General features: G+C 39.7%; 1 long non-coding RNA gene across 1 annotated transcript in view; it reads left to right on the top strand.

Moving 5' to 3' along the window:
- The window catches only part of LOC309840484, a 118296-nt gene extending 109578 nt beyond the window's left edge, over positions 1–8718 (top strand). The window contains exon 3 of the long non-coding RNA XR_014298624.1: positions 8666–8718. This is a non-coding gene — a long non-coding RNA (uncharacterized lncRNA). The remainder of the gene's footprint in view (positions 1–8665) is intronic.
- The last annotated feature ends 7959 nt before the right edge of the window (positions 8719–16677 follow it).

The following is a 16677-nucleotide window of genomic DNA, read 5'->3' as shown; positions in this document are numbered from 1 at the left end:
AGCACACAACTCAAATCCTCGTCATGCTTATTCTTCTGCTTTTATGCTGGCTCCAGGGTTAGCAGTCCTGCACACATTTAGCCTGTGAGTGATGTGCGTGGGGAGCAGAATAGCCTTTTATAAGCAAAATAACCTAGGGAGGCTCAAGTGCAGGGCATCGTGGACCTCAGTGGTTCAGCTTGTGGGGAGGAGAAGGAAGGGCTGAATGGGGGCCAATGGCACAGACTTCCCCACAGAGTGGGTGCCTGGGGGTAACTGGCAATGCCTGTGTGTTGCCCAGAAGGGGGAGGGTGATCTCAGGGGGTTAATGCTAAATAGATCATTCAAATGGGTCCAACCCAGGGGTGAATGTTCAGGGATGGCAGTCCCAAAGTGAGGCAAGTAAATATCTGTCTAGATTTACTGTGGTCATAGGTACAGCAGCAATTTCTGTCACCAACAGATTTTGGGGGCCCCTTGCATTGTGCCAGGCAGTGGAGTAAGCTCTTTTCTGCATTATCTCATTACCCTTTCTGCCATCTCCCTGAGTCTGGTTCTGTCCCTCCCTCTGTTTTACAGATGAGGGAACTAAGGCACTGTGAAGTTAAGCAACTTGTACATGGTAACACACCTATTAAGCGGCACCACTGGGATTTGGTCCACTGTGGTCTGGCTCCACGGGCCCTGTTCTCACGGACTTATCTCTGCTGCCCTCTTGGTTAGGGCACGTGTCTGGAGTTCACACGAGATCTGAGTTTCTAAGCAATCACAGCAAGTATAAGTGTTAGTAAATAGTGATTGTCTCCACAGGGAAGAAGAGAGAATGGCAACCCACCCCAAGTCCTGTGCTCTACTATTCTTTATCCATTTGTTTATCTATTTATATTTATCTATTTATATTTGTACTCATTTACATGTCAATGTCTTTACTCATGAGTATCTATTGAGCACTTACTCTCTCCCAGGTGCTGCATGGAGCACTTTTCATACCATCTCAGGAAATCCACTGAGAGGGAATGATGGCGCTTCCAATTTTAGAGCTACAAAAAATGAGGAGGTTATATATATATATATTTTTAAAGATTTAATTTATTTATTTGACAGAAATCACAAGTAGATGGAGAGGCAGGCAGAGAGAGAGAGAGGGAAGCAGGCTCCCTGCTGAGCAGAGAGCTCGATGCGGGACTCGATCCCAGGACCCTGAGATCATGACCTGAGCCGAAGGCAGCGGCTTAACCCACTGAGCCACCCAGGTGCCCGGAGGCTATATTTTTATGTATGCCCAATTCCATATATGCTTTTTATTATAACATGAGGTTCAAAGAAAGACCAGGCTTTGATTTATGCATTTCCAGTGCTGTGATTCGAGAGGGTTTTGTTGTAGGGAGCACAGAAAGTGGAGGAGCCCTCTGACTGGGAGAGGCTCTGTTAGCATTGACAAGGTAGGAAAACACCCAGGGAGGCTGTCTGGGAAATGAGAGGTGAGTATGATAGATGACAGGCTCCTGAGCCTTCATCTAACTCTGTGGAGAGGTTGCTGTGAAGTCAGAGCAAGGTGAGTTCTGCAAGCCATCCATGTTTCTGTTAAATCAGTATCTGTCAGGTGCAGCATGACAGAGAGAGATGCGGTAAGTCAGACTGGTCAAGGTGCCCTGAAGTCTGCAGGCAGAGCTCTCAGCTGGCCTGGATGCCTTTCACAAGGACTTGAGAATGCTGGGGAATGGGCGGCAGGTAGACTTACAACTTCTGCCTCCACAGAGGCGCTCATATGGAGAGAGAGGCCAAGTGTCCAGGGTGACTGTCACTTCCAGCAGCAGGTGTCTAGATAGGAAGGGTGCTTGGGGACACGAGATGGTTTGTGTCTGCCATGAGGAGGTGCCATGTCAGCTGAGCCCCTCACTATCTGAGCAGATGAAGTGTCACACGGGAAAATGGCTCCTTTGCCTCCTTCCTGTCCTCCTCTCACTTTGTCCTCTCTGGTGCTTCTCTCAGCCGAGGTTTCTCCACATCACTTTCTAGTTGTGCTCTGCCTAGCCTTGGACAGTCCCCAGAGTTGTCCTCGTGCCTTCAGGGGTGATCAGTGAAGGGAGGAAGGAGAGATCTAAGGATCCAGCCATGATTGTGGATCACTTCACAGAGTTTCATTCTTCTGTTATACATGTGGTAGACTTTGGCCTAGGCTTTGCTTTCAGAAAAGCCTTTTTATTCCCCAATGCTGCTCTCTCAGTAAATCCATACCAATAACATAGGATTTTGTAACCTTTCTTAGGGCACGGAACCCAGCACATGCTGGGTCAACAGTAGTCGTTATTGATAATGACACCGTGTGACCCCAGCCCTTAAGCTAGCTGGTGTTAGGGACACAGATGCATTACTCTTGCTGTGTCGCAAGAAGCTGTGTTAATCTCCTTCCAGAAGGCACTGTACATCCTCCTTTGCCCTCCAGAATCTAGATTCCAAATGGAGTCTCTTTTTTCCAAGGAGCAAACAGCCTGTGGTGAAGATGAAACCATGGATGTTGAGGTGCTTTGTGAATTGTAAAAGGCTGTAAAAATATGTGGTGGTGTAACCCTTATGGCAATTTTATGAGGAAATAGAGTCATAATGAGCACTACTAGTGGGACTTTGGAAGAATTCCTGGAGCGGACAGACTACAGTTCTCAAAAAGAGCATATGTTCCCCAAACACTGAGCTCTGAGGCATGGAAAGAGATTCAAAGAAGCCTGTGTGACAGGGTCTTTCCTAAAGAGAGCCTAACAAAAAACCCCAATTAACCAGAACCGTCTGGTGGTGGCTTCAGTGAAATAGAATGCCGTCTTTTTTCTTGCTTGCTTGCTTGCTTGCTTGCTTTATTTTTGGTCACACTTTTGATGCGAAAAGTAAATGACAAGAAAACAAGATTACATTAACTATTTTATTTTTGCAGGCATGTAGCATGTATTCTGCAAGGGTAGATTTAGGGTATGCCCTGTGGCCATTCACCCAGGGCACCTTTGTAACACCTGACCTTGACCACTGGCCAGGCCATGAGAGGGAAAGGGGAATGAGTGGACTCAGACCTAGGAGGGGTCCTTGGAGCAGCACAAACAGGCAAGAAAGTGACTTGAGTGCAAAGTGATGGCAAGTGACACAAGGGAGGTACCAGGGAAGTTAGAGGAGCTGTCTCCTCCTGGCTGGGGGACAACAGAGCACAGCAACCCTGCGTTTATAGGACTCTTGAGTAAAACTATTTCTGTCAGTGCCATTTGCAGCCCTGGGCAAAACTGGGAAGTGAGAGAAGTTGTTTATATTTTTAAAATCCTTTCTCCCTCTTTTTTTCATTGCCCACAAATAGCAGCATCCTTGTTCTTTCTCTCCACTTCCCTGTAACTCAAAAAGACTCTCTGGTCCTTTGGGCACTTGCCATCAGTTAATGAATTAAACAGACAAATAGCTACCAAGTGCCTGTTCTGGGTTCTGGGCACTACTCTTAACCCTTGGGACACAGCAGAGAATGAGACAGATGGGTTTCCCTGCAAGTAGGAATAAGAGCCATAAAGAGATTGACATTTGGATGTTGTAACAATGAGAGACAAAATGACTACTTTAGATAGGGGCTCACAGAAGGCCTCTATGAAGAGGGGTTGTTTGAACGAAGACCTGAATACAAAGATCTAGGAATCCAGATAGGCAGATCTATGTATCTGTCTGTCTGTCTATCTTACTTCCTAAACAAAGTGTGTGCCTGAGCGTTGGAGTCCTTCTCAGATGCTAGGCACATATCAAATGCTCAATAAACTGTTAATCCTCTTAACAATGATCAGGTCATCAGCCAAAGCCACCACGTGCTGACAGTAGAAGATCCTACATTTAAACCTGGAGGTGGGCAGACCTCAGGGGTCTTCCAGATGTCCCAGCAGATCCCCCTGCAAAATGGGCATTGTCCCCAGGTCACAAAGATGTTCACCTTCCCCCAGGCTCTCCTTTCCTCTTTTGGAGGTCTCAGGCATTTAGGTTTCTTCTCCTCCTCTTTACAGCAACCCCCACCATTTGGGGGGCTCCCCACCAAAGTCTGTCAGCAGAGTCTCTGAACTGCACGCTGCTGGTCTGGTAGGTACATGCAGGGCTCACTTTGCTGCAGACAGCTGGGAAGCACAGCAGGGAAAAGACCTAAGCAACAAGCAGGGGAGTGTTGTTCAGGGTCTTTCAAGATCAGGGCTTCCCATTCCTTTTGGTAGATTTGGGAGCCTGACTTTATTTTCTTCCTTCTGCAACTTCCCTGGCCATGTCAGGGGGATACTTTCATCCTTACAATTTAAATTCTAGTTTTGATTAAATTGTCACTGAGGGAGATTGACAGGGGACTCAGGCTGCTCTTGACCTTGTGTTCTGAGAGTGTGGCTAAGCATGCTGCTGAAAATTGCTTCCCACGTGATTTGGGGGAACAATTCACTCTTTCATTTCTCAGACCTGGTGAAAGGTCAACATTCTCTCTAGACTCTAGGCAGTCATAAAATTTATCTCTTCCTATCACTGGGAAAATGGCAGGTAGTGTTGGAGAAAAAAACAATCTGAGGGGTTTGAAGTGGCGGGGGGGTGGGAGATTGGGGTACCAGGTGGTGGGTATTATGGAGGGCATGGATTGCATGGAGCACTGGGTGTGGTGAAAAAATAATGAATACTGTTTTTCTGAAAATAAATAAATTGAAAAAATTTAAAAAAAATTAAAAAACATAATCTCCCAAATCAGAACACTTTTCCACAGAGGGTAGAAGGGAGAGCAGACAGCTTTACTATTGAGTCAGCATTAAAGCAGAATGTGATGCACATCACAGGCCATCCCTTAAAGAGATTGCAAAGACAGAAAGAAATCTCACTCAGTTACATAGCAAAGTTGATGCAACTCATTGCATTCATATTTTCAAGATAGATTTGCAAATTTTCTCCTATAGGCATGACTGGAAGTAGGCTTTGGAATTTGGAGTCAGGTGATTGTTGAAGTTAGGCTCTGCTCCTCCCAAGAAACTGGAAGATTGGGCATTTTATCTTCCTTGGTAACTACATTTCAAAAAGATGGCTCAGGTCCTGGAAGAAACAAGCCTGAGTTGTGAGATTGGCAAAAGGCTGACATAGCATTTGCCAGTCTTGTTGGCATCTGGGATGCAGGGTCACCAGGAGCCTGGTGGATTAGGGTGTAGTTCTTGTGGACACAGACTCTGAAAAAAATGGGGCTGCTGGCTCAGACAGCTCATCTTCCCAATCTTGCCCCAAGTTCAAGGCTCAAGTGCTCTCAGAATTCTCATTGCAAAGTTCCAGCTAGTAATACAAAATTCCTTTTTAGGACTACTTCTAGAAAACATATTAAATAGATGCTATCTGCTTTATTTGTTAAATGCAGTTGGCTAAATTTCTTCCTTCCTGAGTCTTCCCCAATTTAGGAGAAAAATCTGAGGACAGTTGCGCCTAGGCCATTCCCTTCCTATCCCTACACAGGCATAGACAGGGAATCTGTGCCCCGAGTTGCAGAAGGGCATTTCTGAGTACCTGCACTTCGAAGGACAGGTATCTGGATCTGGATCCTGTCTCTTCTCTCACTAGTGGGGAAATAATCTGTTGGGGCTTCACCTGTACTATCTGTCAAAAAGGATAATAACTGGGGTACCTGGGTGGCTCAGTGGGTTAAAGCCTCTGCTTTCAGCTCAGGTCATGATCCCAGGGTCCTGGGATCGAGCCCCGCATCGGGCTCTCTGCTCAGCAGGAAGCCTGCTTCCTCCTCTCTCTGCCTGCCTCTCTGCCTACTTGTGATCTCTGTCAAATAAATTAAAAAAAAAAAAAAAGATAATAACTGGTCTGCCCCTCCCACCTCCCCCATCTTTGCCCAGGTAATTCCTATTTATTGTGTATTTTCTTAGAACACCCCACATTTCTTTCTCAGCTCATTCATTACACCTGTAGCTTTTAGCATGTCTAGTCTTGCTGTACTGTAAGGAGAGAAGACAGTTTTTCTCACTGTTTATCATTAGGGACTTCCCTACCACAGGGATTTTTTAAAACCCGTGGAATGCTGGAGTAACCTGCATATATTATTGTTCACAAAGATAGAAGACTATAACAGCAGTGAGGCTCCTGGCACAAGCTCCATCATCTTTGTCCATCTAGGGAGCTTAAAATCCATGAAGCGGGGCTTCTTTCTCCGAAAATAGCCTCTGAGCCTTTCCTTGCCCTCCAATATTGCTGTTATTCTTTAGATTGTGACAGTGCTGAGGCACAGGTTTTCCTGAGAATGTTTGACACTGAATCAAACCTTAAATCTGGCCAGGAAATTGGGTCCTCTTCTTTGGGAAGATGTTTTTAGCCAGGAGCTGGGGGGGAAAATGGGTTCCTCCCTATTCACTCAATAGCCAAACAATCCAATTAACACCCTCTCTGGGAGCATTTCATTTAGTCAAAGTTTTATCCATTTTGGAAGGAAGAAGGGAAGGTTACCATGAAAGAGTTGAGTTCTTTTCTCTGTCTCCAAGGCTTCCCTGGCTGGGATTGCTCAAATCTACCCTTCTTCCTGGAGCAGTGGGAGGAAACTCAGTGGAGTGAGTGACAGTTCTAGTAGTCCCAAAGAACCACAATTCCACTATGAACTTTAGTATTTGGAAGCAGTTTCTGATCATTCTGATACTGGGAACACTGTTGGCCATCTTGCTTCTGAGCTACAGGTAAATGCACCTTCACTTTAAGTGGTGGGCTGATGAATTCTGGCAACCACACCGTTGGTCCCATAGGATGTTGGAGGCTTCAAGAGAACAGATGAACATTTGCATAACTTTCCATGTGAAGACAGCAGCCACTGCTGGCTTTTAATTTATTTCCCCCCAGAGTAAATATCTCTTGGTGACTCTGGGTCAGACAGATAATGAAGATTGAGCAAAATCATTTAGGAGTCTGGAGAGAAAAATAGTCCAAAAGTTCTGAAGGTGAAGGGAAAATAAACATCTAGAAAGAAGTTTTCCATCCCTAAATTTAAGAAAATAAATAGCATAGAAATGGAAGATTTTCATCTTAGACTCTTTTGAATGACATCAGCATATTTGAATTTGCTGAATTGTCTCTCTCACCTTGGTATAATGTCATTTGTTACAGGCTGAATGTGGTGTCTCCCCCAAATTCATATGTTGAAATCTAGTCCCAATATGGTAGTAACTAGAGGTGGGACCTTTGGGAGGTGAGTAGGTCAGGAGGGTGGGGACCTAAAGAATGGGATAAGGGCCCTCATAAGAAGAGACCAGAGAGTTCTCTTGTTCTTTTTCTGCCTTGTGAGGAACACAATGAGAAGTCAGCAGTCTGCAGCCTTCAGGAGGACTTTCCTCAGTAGCACCCTGATCATGCTGGCTCCCTGATTTCAGACTACCAGCCTCCAGAACTGTGAGAAATACATTTCTATTGATAACCCACGCAATCTGTGATACTTTGCTTTAGCAGCTAAAACTAAGACACTATTCCCTGCCTATTTAATTAAAAATGAAACTATAATAATAGGTTTTTAATTACTTGAAGTGATATTGCTGATGATCTTTCTTATCTTGTTATGGAAATTAGTTCAGATTTTTAAAATAGAATAATTAAACAAAAGAATATTTTACAATTTTGGCCACTGGGTCTGTGCAAATGGTTTTTGGGGGGGATGAGGAATATTATACACTAGCCTTTATCTTGGAAAATTTCAAGATATCATTATCTCACTGTCAACAGATAAATAAACCCTGTTAACAGAGCCAGGCAAATATTAATGACCAAAATTCACATAGTATTTAGTCAGTTAGTATATATTCTATTTACACCTCTCAGCAGCACGGTAAGAAAAATATTACATTTTGTGGAAGTAATAATAATAAAGAAAAAAGAAGAGAAGGAGGTAATGACTTGTGCAAGATGATACACTGGAGGGCATAGCTGGGATAGAAATCTTTCTTCTGACTCCAGATGTAATGCTCTTTCTGTTGTGTTGCTTTTGTTAGAATTCAAGATAAATGGGAGAGTCTGATTTCAGAGGAGAATTCTGAATTGTGGAGTTGCAAAAAACCTTAGGGATCACCTAGCCAGAATTCCCTTAGAAAAATGAACAGAATTGCTACCTGCACCCAGACCATTTAGTGTGAGAGCCCAGTCTTAAGGCACAACTTCTGACATCTGGCTCAGTGTTCTTCGTGACTGCTCTGCTCTCCCTGCTCCCAATTCGTGGCACATGGTAATACATGTGTGTATGTGTGTGTTTATTATCTCTTTGTACTCTTGCTTATTTTCCTTCTTCATTGGTTATCTTCTCAGGAGCCAAGAAGACATTTTCCAGGAAGGAGACCTGGAAAGAAGGCCTCGAAAATGTTCACTTTTATGTTTTAGAATGCTCCAGACTTGGGTTTTATGGTGGGACAAGCATGGTTTTTCTGTTTGGGCTAAAACAATGAGGTGCCAGCCCTCTAATTCTTATAAATGAGATACTTTATTCCTGCCCTTTTTTTCCTCCTTTATCCCTTCTCAACCTTTTAACTTTAATTCTGTTGAGGTTTCCAGTATTTTTCCCATAAATTGTACAAAATGCCAGATGTGAGGCAGTAGATACTGTTGTAAAAATTAAAAAAAAAAGTTATATGGAAAACTGATCAATTTATGGGGTAAATAAATACTGAAATGCTTTCTATTTTTGTTTGTTTGGCAGTTAGACCAATATGAATTCACTCCAATGCTGTCCATGACCTTCTTTTCCCATCCAGGTGAGTCATGAGTCAATAAATTAGTCAAGGTAAGGACCTTGATTTATTGAATGGGTGTGTTTCAATAGAAGTTTGGATTTAGAAATTATTGCTGCCCTGTACTGTCACCAAATATACCATATAATTGGTTAAGCTGGGTCCTGCAGAGATTTCAAGGGAGGTATAAGATGAGGTAGTAGTTTCTGTCATAGGTCAGGGACCCTTGGGACTGAAGAGTTTGAGAAAATCCCTAACATTGCTTGACAAAGTCAAGCAGCTTTGCCCTACCCCAGCCTCTTAGGTAAGAATTCTTCTAATTTGAGGGTTGCTGACCCCTGGGCCTTTGTGGTTCTACTCAGGGAAGTGGGTAGAACTATAGCCTGGAAAGTGACCATTTAGAGGGTGAATCGGGAGAGAGACAGAGGGGCAGCTGGTGAGAGATAAGGACACAGAAACAACAGCTTAGGTCGAGTTTGGAGCAAGTTCCGGGGAGTTTAGGTGATAGGACTGGATAGTTAAGGCAGTAACAGGATATGAAGGAACTGAGGAAAAAGCTGAGGAAGTGGATTTTAAAACTGTTTGCTATGTGTGAACAATGGTCTTCCTTTGGACTCCTCCTGGAAATTTTAGATTTATTTAAACTGTTTTTAACAGGTTTTTAAAAAAAAATTTCAGGATACTTTTATTTTGAATCTAATATTGTCCTTGAATGGGCGACTAAATATACAGGTCGTGATGTACCTAGAGTCGTTACATTTGTTTCAGATATAACATTCCTATGCTATACCTTTTTCCTCATGATTTATTCATTTCATAACTGGAAACCAGTATCTCCCACCTCCCTCACCCATTTTGCCCAACTTCCGATTCTCGCCCCTCTGGCAACCATTCTCTGTATTTATAACTTTATTTTTATGCATTTTTTTTTTTTTTTTAGAGTGAACTTAAAGTGGTGATTTGTCTTTCTCTAAATTATTTCACTTAGCATTACACCCTCTAGATCCATCCATGGTGTCACAAACGACAAGAGCTCATTCCTTTTTATGGCTGAGTAACATTCCAGCGTGTACATACACAATTTCCTTATTGAGTCATCTATTGATGGACACTGAAGGTGCTTCCATACCTTCCTTGGCTGTGGTAAGTAATGCTGCCTAAACATGGTACAAATATCTTTTCAAATTAGTGTTTCTTTTTCTTTGGGTAAATACCCAGCAGTAGAATTACTGGATTGCATGGCATTCTTTTAATATATTGAGGAAACTCCATACTGTTTTCCATAGTGGCTGTGCCAGTTTGTATTCCCACCAATAGTGCACAAGTGTTTCTTTTTCTCCACATTCTCTCCAACACTTGATATTTCTTGTCTTTCTGATTCTACCCATTCTGGCCAGTGATAGTTCATTGTGGATTTTGATTTGCATTTCCCTGACAATTGATGGTGTTCAGTATCTTTTCATGTGTCTGTTGGGACAGCTGTATGTTTTTTGGAAAAAAGGTTTATTGAGGTCCTCTGCCCATTTTTAAATCAGATTATTTCTTGTTTTTGGTGTTGAGTTGCATTTATATTTATATAGTTATATATAAATAAAATTTATATTAAAATATGATTTATATTCATATATAAAAATAATTTATATTTATATATAAACATATGTATATATTATATATTTTATGTACTTATATATAAAATATACAAATACAATATTTTTATATAAATTATATTCATATATATAAATACAAATTATATATATATATATTTATATAATTATATATTTGAGTTGCACTTACCATTTATATCATTTGTAAACATCTTGTCCCATTTGGTAGGTTGCCTTTTTGGGTATTTTGATAGTTTCCTTACCGTGAAAATCTTTTTATTTTGGTTAAGTCCCAACAGTTTATTTTTGCTTTTGTTTCCCTGGCCTAAGGGGACATATGAGGTTATATCTAGAAAATTGTGGCTAAAGTCAATATGAAAGAAATTACTGCCTATGTTTTCCTCTACAGCTTTTATGGTTTCAGGTCTCACATTCAGGTCTTTCATCCATTTTGAGTTTATTTTTGTGTAGGTATAAGAAGGTTGTCCAGTTTTTTTTTTTTTTTAAAGATTTTATTTATTTATTTGACAGAGAGAAATCACAAGTAGATGGAGAGGCAGGCAGAGAGAGAGAGAGGGAAGCAGGCTCTCCGCTGAGCAGAGAGCCCGATGTGGGACTCAATCCCAGGACTCTGAGATCATGACCTGAGCCGAAGGCAGCGGCTTAACCCACTGAGCCACCCAGGCGCTCAGGTTGTCCAGTTTTATTCCTTTGCATGTGGCCATCCAGTTTCCTCAGTACCATTTATCGAAGAGACTGTGTTTTCCCCATTATATATTCTTGCTTAGTCATAGATTAACTGACCATATAAGCATGGGCTTATTTTAGGTTCCCTATAGTGTTACATCAATCTTTGTCTTTTTTTTGTGCTAGTAGCAGACTGTTTCGATTGCTACAGATTTGTAGTATATTTTGAAATCTGGGATTGTGATACTTCTAAGCTTTGTTGTTTCTCAAGATTGGTTTAACAATTAGGGGTCTTTCATGCTTCTATACACATTTTAGGATTATTCTAGTTATGTGAGAAATGTTATTAGTATTTTGATAGGTATTGCAGTGAATTTGTAGATTGCTTTTAGGGAGTATGTATATTTTAATCATATTAATTCTTCTACTTTATGAGCATGGAATATCTTTTCACTTGTTTATGCCATCTTCAGCATCTTTCATTAGTATTTTATAATGATCTTTTACGTATTCAGTTAGGTCTATTCCTAGGCATTTTATTCTTTTGGGACAGTTGTAAATGATAATTTTTCTTAAATTCTCTTTCTGCTGCTTCATTATTAGTATACAGACTGCAACCAATTTCTGTGTATTCATTTTGTATACTCTGCTGAATTCATTTATTATGGCTAGCATTTTTATTTTTTTTTTATTTATTTTTTTGGGTGGGCTCTTTAGGATTTTCTATGTGTAGTATCATGTCATCTGCAAATAGTGACAGTTTAACTTCTTTCTTACCAATTCAGATGCCATTTATTTGTGAGTGCTGTAGCTAGGACTTCCAGTGCTATGTTGGAAAAAAAAAGGGTGACTGCGGACATCCCTCTTTCTCGTTTCGGTGGAAAACTCTCAGTTTTTCACGACTGAATACAATGTTAGCTGATCATATATGATCTTTATTATGTTATGTTCCCTCTAAACCTACTTTGTTCAGAGTTTTTAATCAAGAACAGATGTTGAGTTTCTCAAATCCTTTTCTGGCATTGATGGAGATGATACTAATTTTGATCCTTTTTGTTTTGCTAATGTGGTCTGTCACATTCATTGACTTGTGAATATTGAATGATCTTGCATCCTCAGAATAAATCCTGCTTGATCATGGTGAATAATCCTTTAATTGGTAAATTTGATTTGCTAATATTTTGTTGAGGATTTCTGCATCTGTTTCCATCAGGGGTATTGACCTATAGTTTTCCTTTTTCATAGTGACTTTCTCTGGTTTTGGCATCAGGATAATGCTGGCCTTGTAGAATGTATTTGGGAGATTTCCTTCCTCTTCTATTTTTTTTGGAATAACTTGTGGAGAATAGGTATGATCTCTTATTTAAATGTTTGGTAGAATTCACCTGTGAAGCCGTCTGGTCCTGGACTTGGCTGTTGGGAGTTTTTTGTTTTTGTTTTTTTAAATGTTATTAACATAATGTATTATTTGCTTGAGGGGTACAGGTATGTGAATCATCAACCTTAGGCAATTCACAGCAGTCACAATAGCACATACCCTCCCCAGCCACCCTATCCCTCTCTCCCCATCCCTCAGCAATGCTGTTTGTTTCCTGAGATTAAGTCTCTTATGGTTTGTCTCCCTTGCAGGTCCTGTCTTGTTTCATTTTTTCCCTCCGTTCCCCTCATGATCCACACCCCCTGCCTCTCAAATTCCTCTTATCAGAGAGATCATTTGGTAATTGTCTTGGTGGGAGTTTTTTGATCATCAATTCAATTTCATTACTAGTGGTTGGTCTGTTAATATTTTCTGTTCATAATTCAATTTTAGAAGAGTTTATGTTCCTAGGAATTTATCCATTTCTTCTAGGTTGTCCAATTTGTTGGTATATAATTACTCATAGTAGTCTTTTATAATCCTCAATATTTCTGTGGTATGGTTATTCTCTTTTGTTTTTTGTTAGTTCGTTTTTAACCTAGGTATTTTTTCTTCTTTCAGTGAGTCTGGCTCAAGGTTTATCAATTTTGTTTATCTTTTCAAAGAATGAGCTCTTTTAAATTATTCTCTATTTTATTTATTTCCACTCTGATTTTATTATATTTTTCTACACTTTTGCATTATGTTTCTTTTTTTTTAGTTCCTTTAATTATAAGTTTAGAATGTGTGAGATTTTTCTTCTTTCTTGAAGTAGGCATATTTTACTTGCTTTTGCTACATTCCAATGATTTTAGACTGTTGTATTTTTATTTTTGTCTCCATGTATTTTTTGATCCTCTGTGATTTATTGACCTATTGGTTGTTTAAACCCAACATATTTGTGGGGTTTGCCCTTTTCTGTGATCGGTTTCTAGTTTTATAGTCTTGTGATCAGAACAGATGGATGATATGACTTCGATCTTCTTAGATCTATGAGACTTGATTTGTGGTATAATATGGCATCTACCCTGGGGAATGTTCCATGAACACTTGAAAAGAATGCATATTTTATTGTTTTTGGATGGAATGTTCCATATATATTTGCTAAGTCCAATGTATCTTTCAAAGATATTGTTTCTTTATTGATTTTTTTGCCTGGATGATCTATCCAATGATGTAAATGGGGTATTCAAGTACCATACTATCATTGTATTACCATCAGTTTATCCCTTATGTCCATTAATATTTTATGTATTTATGCTCTTGTGTTGAGTGCAGATATATTTACAGTTGCTATATTCTCTTGTTGGATTGATCTGTCATTATGTTGTGCCCTTCTTTGTCTTTTGTTCAAGTATTGCTACCATGACTTTTTTTTTTTTAATTTGCATGGACTTTTTCCATCATTTTACTTTTAGTCTCTGTGTGTCTTTCCATCTGAATTGAGTCTTTTGGAGGCAACATATAACTTTTTTTTTTAATCCATTCTTCCACCATATGTCTTTTGATTGGAACATTTAAAGTAATTATTGATAGGTATGTACTTATAGCCATTTTACTGTTTTCTGGTTGTTTTTCTTCCTTTTTTCTTCTCTTGCTCTTTTTTTGTTAACCCTCTCTAGTACTACACTTGTTTTTTTTTCTCCTTATTTTTTGTGTATCTGTTGCAGGTTTGTAGTAACCATGAGGTTTATCTATAACATCCCAAATAGCAGTCGGTATTTAAGTTGATGGTCACTTAACCAGTTCTTTCAGAATGTGTTCAAACTTTTTTATTCATTTTATATAAGTTGTCATATTTTACATCTTTTATAATTTTCTTCTAATTATAGCCTTTTCTTTTCCACTTAAAGAGGTCCTGTTTAGTGGTGATGAGCCCCTTCAGCTTTTTTGTCTGGGAAACTATCTCTGCTTTAATGGTGAATGTTAAGTTTGTCATAGTATTAGTAGCAGCTCTTTGAATCTATCCTGCCACTTCCTTCTGGTGTATCATGTTTCTGTAAAAAATCAGCGGATAGCTTTATAGGGTTTTTCCTTTCATATAACTTGCTTCTCTCTTGCTGCTTTTAAAATTATGTGCTGCAGTGTGGACCTCCTTAGGTTCGTCTTGTTTGGAAATCCCTGTGCTTCTTGAACCTGGATATCTGTTTTCTTCCCTAGATTAGGGAATCACTCTGTCCCTGCCTCTTCTCCTTCTGAGATTCTTTTAATGAGAATGTTTGTTTGCTTGATGTTGCCCAAGAGATCCCTTAACTTATCCTCATTTTTAAAAATTATTTTTTTCTTTTTACAGTGCAGCTTAGCTGCTTGTCATTACTCTGTCTTCCCAATCACTAATCCCTGTACCTGCTAATCTGTTGATTCTGTCTAGAGTATTTTTTGCTCCAGCTATATTCTTCAACCCTGATTCAGTCTTGTTAATATCTTCCATTACTTTGTCTCTCCTGTCTGCTGAACATTTTTATGATCATTACTTTAAACTCTTTACCAGGCACATTGCTTATCTCTGCTTCATTTAGTACTCTTTTCTGAGGTCTTTTGTTGCTGTTGTTCTTTCATTTAGAGCATTTTCTGTCTCCTCATTTTTCTTGGCTTTCTGTGTTTGTTTCTATAAATTAGAACAGCATCTTCTCTTAAACTTAAAGAATGGTCTTATGTTTTGTCATCCCCCGTGTAGACTATGTGTGCCAGGTGACATGAGCTGGGGGTCTGGTGACATGGTGGAGCTGGAGTCATCCTGGGGCTCTCCATGCAGAAGGTGTACCAACAGGATGACTAAAGTAGGTTTAAGCTACAGCGTTCTGGAGCTCTGTACACAGAGAGTACTCGGGTATGGTAGTTGAGGGTGAAAAAGTTTCAAGACAGGGTGTCCCAAGCCCAATCAGTCTGCAAAATATGTAGATATTCTTGTGATAAATTTTTTAAAAGTCCACTTAAAAGTGATTTTAAGTTCCCTGATGGCTAGTGATGTTGAATATTTTTTCATGTGTCTATCAGCCATTTGTATGTCTTCTTTGGAGAAGTGTCTGTGCATGTCTTCTTCCCATTTTTTGACTGGGTTGTTTTTGAGTGTCCACAAAAGCCAAACTGTGGAAGGAGCTGAGATGCCCTTCAACAGATGAATGAATAAGGAAGATATGGTTCAACAATACAATGGAATATTATTACTCAGCCCTCAGAAAGGAAGGATACCTACCATTTGCATCGACAGGGATGGGAGTGGAGGGGATTATGCTCAGTAAGTCAAACAGAGAAAGACAATTATCTTATGGTTTTACTTATACATGGACTATAAGGAATAGTGTAGAGGACCATAGGGGAAAGCAGGGAAAACTGAACGCAAAGAAATCAAAGAGGGAGCCAAAACATGAGAGACTATGGACCCCAGGAAACAAACTGAGGGTTTCAGAGGGGAGAGAGAGGGGGAGGGGGTAATAGGGTGATGGGTATTAAGGAGTGATGAGCACTGGGTGTTATATATAACTAATGAATCATTGAACACTAACATCAGAAACCAATGATGTGCTATACTGAAGATAATAAAAAAGTGATATTAAATTCCCAATAATTTTATATTCTATGATGGCTTAGCAAATACATACTATAGCCCCATCATGAAGAGAGGGTAATGATTTGTGTGTGTTTGTCTTTGAAAAGAATCCTCCTTCTCAAAAAAGATTGAAATCAATTATGATAATGACCATTACAAAAGGTCTGTTAAGAGCTCATTTGGTTCTATTTAGTAAAATTTAAAATATTCAGACCCTGTAATGTGCTATTCCACCTCATTTTTTCAGAGGACACATACAAGAATGGTCATTGCTTTACTGAAAGTAATGCTGGAAACAATTAAAATGTCCATCAACAGGAGGTCAAACTTGTAAATGGTGTGATCTTCTTTCTGTTGAATATATGCAGCAGTTAAAACGATCTAAAAGTATGCCTTAGCATGGTTAACCTTCGGGAACATAGTACACAATGAAAAAGTAAGTTGCGAAATGGTGTGTACAGTATGATGCTATTTCTAAAAACTAGGAAAGCCCAGAAACAGTGCGACATTCATCATTAGAGGTAAAGCCATATAAATATGGTAGTAAAAACATGCGAGGGCTATTTTCCTGGGAAGAAGAGAGGAATAGGACCGAATTTAAAGTAAATTAAAAAAATAAAACCTCTCCATAAATATATGTATTTGACATATGAATTTTTTATACTTACATATATGAATTCATAATACAAAATTAGAAAAAAATAATACATGATCATAAAACAAGCATTCCTTTGCTTCTCCTTT

Source organism: Mustela nivalis, assembly GCF_964662115.1.
Source record: "Mustela nivalis genome assembly, chromosome: 9".
NCBI classification, from domain to species: Eukaryota; Metazoa; Chordata; class Mammalia; order Carnivora; family Mustelidae; genus Mustela; species Mustela nivalis.
The sequence above is the reverse complement of the archived record's forward strand: the minus strand, read 5'-3'. Positions and strand labels throughout refer to the sequence as shown.